The following is a 9,145-nucleotide window of genomic DNA, read 5'->3' on the forward strand; positions in this document are numbered from 1 at the left end:
ACTTTGTATCAAAAAAGAACTCAAGCAATGATTTCTCCATTCACATCGATCAATGTGGATGAATAAATCAGGATTGCCTGGGCATACGAGCTGGTGGGTTTGGATTTTTGGGGTGGCAGCTCCTATGTCCAGGCGGACGCCTTCCCCTCCTTTTTGTTTTGTTTTTTTCGTTTTTCTTCTCTCTTTTTTCTATCCAGACCGACCAATCAGCTGCAGCACTGATGGTGCATCCTGACAGAAGCATTGCGCTTCTGTCAGGTTACACAAAATCAGTGCATGCAGCGCTGTAGGACGAGATTTCTCCTCCACAGTAAAAAAGATACGTTTGCCGAGGCATATGGGCCAAGGTGTGGTGTTGGGGATTCATATGCTTTGGCAAGCACTTTGTATCAAAAAAGAACTCAAGCAATGATTTCTCCATTCACATCGATCAATGTGGATGAATAAATCAGGATTGCCTGGGCATACGAGCTGGTGGGTTTGGATTTTTGGGGTGGCAGCTCCTATGTCCCTCTTTCTTTTCTTTTTGTTTCACATTTTTTGGCAGATATTTGTTCATCCACATTGATCGATGCGAATGAAGGGATGTTTGCCGTTCATTTTTCCTTTCAGCCCAGAATGCACTACCTGTATGCCCAATATAAGGAGTATAGCAGAAATACTGGCCATACATGTAATGATTGCAGAGGCCCTAAAATGCCAGGACAGACCCCACAAATGACCCCATTTTGGAAAGAGGACACCCCAAAGTATTCCGTGAGGTGCATGGTGAGTTCATAGAAGATTTAGTTTTTTGTCACAAGTTAGCATAAATTGTTGTTTTTTGTTTTTTTTCACAAAGTATCCTTTTCTGCTAACTTGTGACAAAAAAGAATTTTTTTTATAAACTCACCATGCCCCTCATGGAATACTTTGTGGTGTCTTATTTTTAAAATGGGGTCATTTGTGGGGTTTGTTAACTGTCCTGTCATGTGGGGGGGGGGGCTAAATTGTGAGCACCCCTGTAAAGCCCAAAGGTAGTCATTGCACGTTGGGCCCCTTAGCGCAGTTAGGCTGCAAAAAAGTGCCACACGTGCTATCGCCGTACCCGGGAGAAGTAGACCAATGTGTTTTAGGGTGTATTTTTACACATACCCATGATGGGTAGAAGAAATCACTCTGTAAATGACAATTTTTTGATTTTTTTTACACACATTTGTCCATTTACAGAGATATTTCTCCCACCCAATATGGGTATGTGTAAAAATACACCCCAAAACACATTGTACTACTTCTCCCGAGTACGGCAATACCACATGTGTGGCACTTTTTTGCACCCTAACTGCGCTAAGGGGCCCAGAGTCCAATGAGTACCGTTAGCATTTCACAGGTCATTTTGAGAAATTTGGTTTCAAGACTACTCCTCACGGTTTAGGGCCCCTAAAATGCCAGAGCAGTATAGGAACCCCACAAATGACCCCATTTTAGAAAGAAGACACCCCAAGGTACTCAATTAGGAGTATGGTGAGTTCATAGAAGATTTTACTTTTTGTCACAAGTTAGCGGAAAATGATTGTTATTGATTTTTTTTACCAAGTGTCATTTTCCGCTAACTTGTGACAAAAAATAAAATCTTCTATGAACTCACCATACTCCTAACGGAATACCTTGGGATGTCCTCTTTGTAAAATGGGGTCATTTGTAGGGTTCCTATACTGCTCTGGCATTTTAGGGGCCCTAAACCGTGAGGAGTAGTCTTGAAACCAAATTTCTCAAAATGACCTGTGAAATGGTAACGGTACTCATTGGACTCTGGGCCCCTTAGCGCAGTTAGGGTGCAAAAAAGTGCCACATATGTGGTATCGCTGTACTCGGGAGAAGTAGTACAATGTGTTTTGGGGTGTATTTTTACACATACCCATATTGGGTGGGAGAAATATCTCTGTAAATGGACAATTGTGTGTAAAGAAATCAAAAAATTGTCATTTACAGAGATATTTCTCCCACCCAATATGGGTATGTGTAAAAATACACCCCAAAACACATTGTACTACTTCTCCCGAGTACGGCGATACCACATGTGTGGCCCTTTTTTGCACCCTAACTGCGCTAAGGGGCCCAGAGTCCAATGAGTACCTTTAGCATTTCACAGGTCATTTTGAAACATTTGGTTTCAAGACTACTCCTCACGGTTTAGGGCCCCTAAAATGCCAGAGCAGTATAGGAACCCCACAAATGACCCCATTTTAGAAAGAAGACACCCCAAGGTACTCAATTAGGAGTATGGTGAGTTCATAGAAGATTTAGCTTTTTGTCACAAGTTAGCGGAAAATGATTTTTATTGGTTTTTTTTTACCAAGTGTCATTTTCCACTAACTTGTGACAAAAAAAAAATCTTCTATGAACTCACCATACTCCTAACGGAATACCTTAGGATGTCCTCTTTGTAAAATGGGGTCATTTGTGGGGTTCCTATACTGTCCTGGCATTTTAGGGGCCCTAAACCGTGAGGAGTAGTCTTGAAACCAAATTTCTCAAAATGACCTGTGAAATGCTAACGGTACTCATTGGACTCTGGGCCCCTTAGCGCAGTTAGGGTGCAAAAAAGTGCCACACATGTGGTACCGCCGTACTCAGGAGAAGTAGTATTATGTGTTTTGGGGTGTATTTTTACACATACCCATATTGGGTGGGAGAAATATCTCTGTAAATTGACAATTGTGTGTAAAGAAATCAAAAAATTGTCATTTACAGAGATATTTCTCCCACCCAATATGGGTATGTGTAAAAATACACCCCAAAACACATTGTACTACTTCTCCCGAGTACGGCGATACCACATGTGTGGCCCTTTTTTGCACCCTAACTGCGCTAAGGGGCCCAGAGTCCAATGAGTACCTTTAGCATTTCACAGGTCATTTTGAAACATTTGGTTTCAAGACTACTCCTCACGGTTTAGGGCCCCTAAAATGCCAGAGCAGTATAGGAACCCCACAAATGACCCCATTTTAGAAAGAAGACACCCCAAGGTACTCAATTAGGAGTATGGTGAGTTCATAGAAGATTTAGCTTTTTGTCACAAGTTAGCGGAAAATGATTTTTATTGGGTTTTTTTTACCAAGTGTCATTTTCCACTAACTTGTGACAAAAAAAAAACTTCTATGAACTCACCATACTCCTAACGGAATACCTTAGGATGTCCTCTTTGTAAAATGGGGTCATTTGTGGGGTTCCTATACTGTCCTGGCATTTTAGGGGCCCTAAACCGTGAGGAGTAGTCTTGAAACCAAATTTCTCAAAATGACCTGTGAAATGCTAACGGTACTCATTGGACTCTGGGCCCCTTAGCGCAGTTAGGATGCAAAATAGTGCCACACATGTGGTACCGCCGTACTCAGGAGAAGTAGTATTATGTGTTTTGGGGTGTATTTTTACACATACCCATATTGGGTGGGAGAAATATCTCTGTAAATTGACAATTGTGTGTAAAGAAATCAAAAAATTGTCATTTACAGAGATATTTCTCCCACCCAATATGGGTATGTGTAAAAATACACCCCAAAACACATTGTACTACTTCTCCCGAGTACGGCGATACCACATGTGTGGCACTTTTTTGCACCCTAACTGCGCTAAGGGGCCCAGAGTCCAATGAGTACCGTTAGCATTTCACAGGTCATTTTGAGAAATTTGGTTTCAAGACTACTCCTCACGGTTTAGGGCCCCTAAAATGCCAGAGCAGTATAGGAACCCCACAAATGACCCCATTTTACAAAGAGGACATCCCAAGGTATTCCGTTAGGAGTATGGTGAGTTCATAGAAGATTTTATTTTTTGTCACAAGTTAGCGGAAAATGACACTTGGTAAAAAAACCCAATAACAATCATTTTCCGCTAACTTGTAACAAAAAGTAAAATCTTCTATGAACTCACCATACTCCTAATTGAGTACCTTGGGGTGTCTTCTTTGTAAAATGGGGTCATTTGTGGGGTTCCTATACTGCCCTGGCATTTTAGGGGCCCTAAACCGTGAGGAGTAGTCTTGAAACCAAATTTCTCAAAATGACCTGTGAAATCCTAAAGGTACTCATTGGACTTTGGGCCCCTTAGCGCAGTTAGGGTGCAAAAAAGTGCCACACATGTGGTATCGCCGTACTCAGGAGAAGTAGTACAATGTGTTTTGGGGTGTATTTTTACACATACCCATATTGGGTGGGAGAAATATCTCTGTAAATTGACAATTGTGTGTAAAGAAATCAAAAAATTGTCATTTACAGAGATATTTCTCCCACCCAATATGGGTATGTGTAAAAATACACCCCAAAACACATTGTACTACTTCTCCCGAGTACGGCGATACCACATGTGTGGCCCTTTTTTGCACCCTAACTGCACTAAGGGGCCCAGAGTCCAATGAGTACCTTTAGCATTTCACAGGTCATTTTGAAACATTTGGTTTCAAGACTACTCCTCACGGTTTAGGGCCCCTAAAATGCCAGAGCAGTATAGGAACCCCACAAATGACCCCATTTTAGAAAGAAGACACCCCAAGGTACTCAATTAGGAGTATGGTGAGTTCATAGAAGATTTAGCTTTTTGTCACAAGTTAGCGGAAAATGATTTTTATTGGGTTTTTTTTACCAAGTGTCATTTTCCACTAACTTGTGACAAAAAAAAAACTTCTATGAACTCACCATACTCCTAACGGAATACCTTGGGGTGTCTTCTTTCTAAAATGGGGTCATTTGTGGGCTTCCTATACTGCCCTGGCATTTTAGGGGCCCTAAACCGTGAGGAGTAGTCTTGAAACCAAATTTCTCAAAATGACCTGTGAAATCCTAAAGGTACTCATTGGACTTTGGGCCCCTTAGCGCAGTTAGGGTGCAAAAAAGTGCCACACATGTGGTATCGCCGTACTCAGGAGAAGTAGTACAATGTGTTTTGGGGTGTATTTTTATACATACCCATGCTGAGTGGGAGAAATAACTCTGTAAATTGACAATTGTGTGTAAAAAAAATCAAAAAATTGTCATTTGCAGAGATATTTCTCCCACCCAGCATGGGTATGTGTAAAAATACACCCCAAAACACATTGTACTACTTCTCCCGAGTATGGCGATACCATATGTGTGACACTTTTTTGCAGCCAAACTGCGCTAAGAGGCCCACAGTGCAATGACTACTTTTAGGCTTTACAGGGGTGCTTACAATTCCGCATCCCCCAAAATGCCAGGACAGTAAACACACCCCATAAATGACCCCATTTTGAAAAATAGACACTTCAAGGTATTCATTGAGGGGCATGTTGAGTCCATGGCAGATTTCATTTTTTTTTGTTACAAGTTAGCAGAAATGGAAACCTTTTTTTTTTTTTTTTTTTGTGACAAACTGTCATTTTCCGCTAACTTGTGACAAAAAATAAAATCTTCTATGAACTCACTATGCCTCTCAGTGAATACTTTGGGATGTCTTCTTTCCAAAATGGGGTTATTTGTGGGGTATTTATACTATCCTGGAATTTTAGCACCTCATGGAACATGACAGGTAGTCAGGAAAGTCAGAGATGCTTAAAAATGGGAAAATTCACTTTTTGCACCATAGTTTGTAAACGCTATAACTTTTACCCAAACCAATAAATATACACTGAATGGGTTTTTTTTCATCAAAAACATGTTTGTCCACATTTTTCGCGCTGCATGTATACAGAAATTTTACTTTATTTGAAAAATGTCAGCACAGAAAGTTAAAAAAATCATTTTTTTGCCAAAATTCATGTCTTTTTTGATGAATATAATAAAAAGTAAAACTCGCAGCAGCAATCAAATAGCATCAAAAGAAAGCTGTATTAGTGAGAAGAAAAGGAGCCAAAATTCATTTAGGTGGTAGGTTGTATGACCGAGCAGTAAACCGTTAAAGCTGCAGTGGTCTGAATGGAAAAAACAGCGCTGGTCCTTAAGGGGGGGTAAAGGCTGAGTCCTCAAGTGGTTAAAAAAAAAAAAAAATGTTTCAATTTTTTTTTTAAATATTGTTTCCCAATTCCCAGTATCTTTTTAACATATCCTGCAAATTTGGTGTTGCTAGGATTTAAGGGGACTTTGCTATTAACTGCTAAAGTCGGCGGAAAAAGTTTCCACGGAAATGTCAGTACGCGATTTAAATAGATACATTTCCTCTTTGAAGATTTAAAATCGATTTTCTCAAAAACTGTAAGGTCTTTTTGAACAATTTTTTTTCTTCATGTTCCCACTATTCTTCTTAACATTCCCTACACATTTGGTGTTTCTGGCATTTAAAGGGGCTTTGCTATTAACCGCTAAAGTCGGCGGGCGTTTAATTTTCCCACGGTCAGAAGAAGAATATTCAAAATCGATTTTCTCAAAAACTATAAGGTCTTTTTGAAAAACATTTTTTCCTCTTGTTCACAATTTTCTTCTTAACATTCCCTGCAAATTTGGTGTTTTTAGCTTTTCAGGGGGCTTTGCTATTAAACATTAAAGCCGGCGGGCAGATAATTTCCAAACGGCAGCAAAGCAAGGGTTAAGGGTTTTTAAAGCCAGCGCCATTTTTTAGCTGTCAAAAACAAAAAATAACTAGCGATAGTGGTTCTCTATGGGGCGCCGTTTTTTAACTACGATAACTGGCGCCATTTTTAACGGACCCCAGTTTATTAACATATTTTTGTACATTTATTATACTGTTTTTGCCTGAAATTTCTTACATGGATTTCAATGCTCTTTTTACATTTTCTGAGTTCAGTTCCTCTTTAAAAACCTTTCACCTTATCCTTACATAGCTGATAATCACTCTAGGAATTTAAACAATTGGCCCTGGGTCCTGCTCTTTGTAACAGCAAGTGATTCTTTGCCTGCTGTGTGGCTTTGTTATATCCAAACAGGACAAAAGGCTGCCCTTCCCCCTAACACATCCATCTAATCTCTACTCTCTCCACAGTACTGGAAGTGTTTTTTGTTTAATGTGCAGGGGTTTAGCTGTTAAATGCTGGGAAAATACAGTAGAATCTTGTTATAATAAACTCTGGGATGCAAACCACTGGCTGGAGGAACCCAGTCATCAGGTCCTGGCCATGTGGCCATGCAAATATGCAATTCATGACCAGGAGAGCTGAAGTAAGCATCTGGCTTAGTAAAGTGCGTGGCCGGGTCCCTAGAAGTTTAAAGGACTTCCGAGGCCAAAACGAAGAAAATTACACTTTACCTTTTTCTCAGCAGAATCCACGGAGGACGCCCTGCGCGTCCTCCGCTCCGTTCCGCCGTCAGTGTAGGCCTTTTCGTTCCCCCAGGGCTTGCCCCGACCCCACCGAACGGGTCGCATCGATGCCACCCCTAAGATGGCCGCCGCCTTGATCCGTGGCTGCGCAGTACGCTTTGCCGCGATTGCGACTGCGCAGCCTTTAGCCCGCCTCCCGCCGCACGCTTCAGGAGGATGCCGGGACCCATACGCGGCGGGAGGCGGGCTAAAGGCTGCGCAGTCACGGCAAAGCGTACTGCGCAGCCGCGGATCAAGGCGGCGGCCATCTTAGGGGTGACATCGATGCGACCCGTTCGGTGGGGTCGGGTCAAGCCCTAGGGGAACGAAAAGGCCTACACTGACGGCAGAACGGAGCGGAGGACGCGCAGGGCGTCCTCCGTGGATTCTGCTAAGAAAAAGGTAAAGTGTAATTTTCTTCGTTTTGGCCTTGGAAATCCTTTAAAATAAAAGGATTCTGCTATAGTAGAAAATTAGCAATCACTTACCAGCCCTTTTTCTTGCGTAGTAGGTTTGCTGTCGTTCTTTCCTTGTCTCCTTGTTCCTTCCTTGCTGGATCCCAAGAGGAAGTACAATTTCTTCTCCCTGTCTTTTGTTGTATGGCCAGCTCCCTTGCCCACCCTAATCTCACACCTTGACCCCCACTGCCCTATCTTGTCCTGCAGTGAGGTCACCAGGCCCCAGGCTAGGTCATGCCCCCTCCTCGCCCAGCTCCGCCTTGCTCTGGGGGTTTCTGGATGATGAGAGAAAACCTTCTTTAGACCTCTTTTCCACAAACTGTTGACAGGCAGTGAAATGCCTCTCAAACTCTCACAACTGCTGACTGCTGCTTGGTAACTGCTTGTTGCTGCCTGGTAACTGCTTGCTGAGCACACAGTTCAACAGTTCGTGAAAAAGAGGCCATAAGAAACTGATGGAACTATTTCCAGACTTTTAAACAGAGGATGAGAGAAAACACTGCATTCTACTACGAGAAGAGAAATCCACAGTGACAATCGCTGCACACTATGTCACAGCATGCCACAGACTGAGAGGAGCATAAATGAACTGTAAACTCTCCCGCCCCGCCCCCCCCAAATGTCCACGAATTGTTAACTCACTGCACCCCCATCCCACGTCCCTCATTCCCCCTGCTTTGGCAAAGCCTGTATTGAAGCTTGGTCATGCCATTAAAGTAGGGATGGGACGACGAATCCGGCGAATCCACGAATCCCTCGAATATTAGGAAATATTCGAGATTCGTGGACTCGAATCCCGACGCCATTTTTCGTTCGCCGAATCCGCCGAATCCCGACGCTGCATCACCGCGCATCCGCCGCTTCCCCCGCTCGCAATTGTCCTCCTCCCGCTCCCCGCAGCCTCCTCCGCTCGCCCCCCGCATAAATAAGAGGAAGCAGCCTCTCACCTCCAGCGTGGAGCCCGGAGCGGCAGACCTCCTGCAGACTTTCTCATTCCCCCTAGTGACCGGCTCTTACTACGCGTCATCAGTAAGAGCCGGTCCAGTGGCCACTAGGGGGAACTAGGAAGTGAAAGGAGAAGGCTGCCGCTCCGGGCTCCACGCTGATGCTGGAGGTGAGAGGCTGCTTCTCCTTATGTATGCAGGGGGACGAGCGGAGGAGGCTGCGGGGGGAGGGAGGAGGATATGTGCCACCCATAAGAAGCCCCCATAGCCTGCTATCTATACTGAAGCCCCCATACGAAGCCCCCCATAGCCTGCTATCTATACTGAAGCCCCCCATAGCCTGCTACCTATACTAAAGCCCCCATAGCCTGCTAACTATACTGAAGCCCCCCATACTGAAGCCCCCCATAGCCTGCTACCTATACTAAAGCCCCCATAGCCTGCTATCTATACTGAAGCCCCTCATAGCCTGCTACCTATACTAAAGCCCCCCATAGC

The sequence above is a fragment of the Hyperolius riggenbachi genome, chromosome 9 (genome assembly GCF_040937935.1).
Source record: "Hyperolius riggenbachi isolate aHypRig1 chromosome 9, aHypRig1.pri, whole genome shotgun sequence".
Lineage (NCBI taxonomy): Eukaryota > Metazoa > Chordata > Amphibia > Anura > Hyperoliidae > Hyperolius > Hyperolius riggenbachi.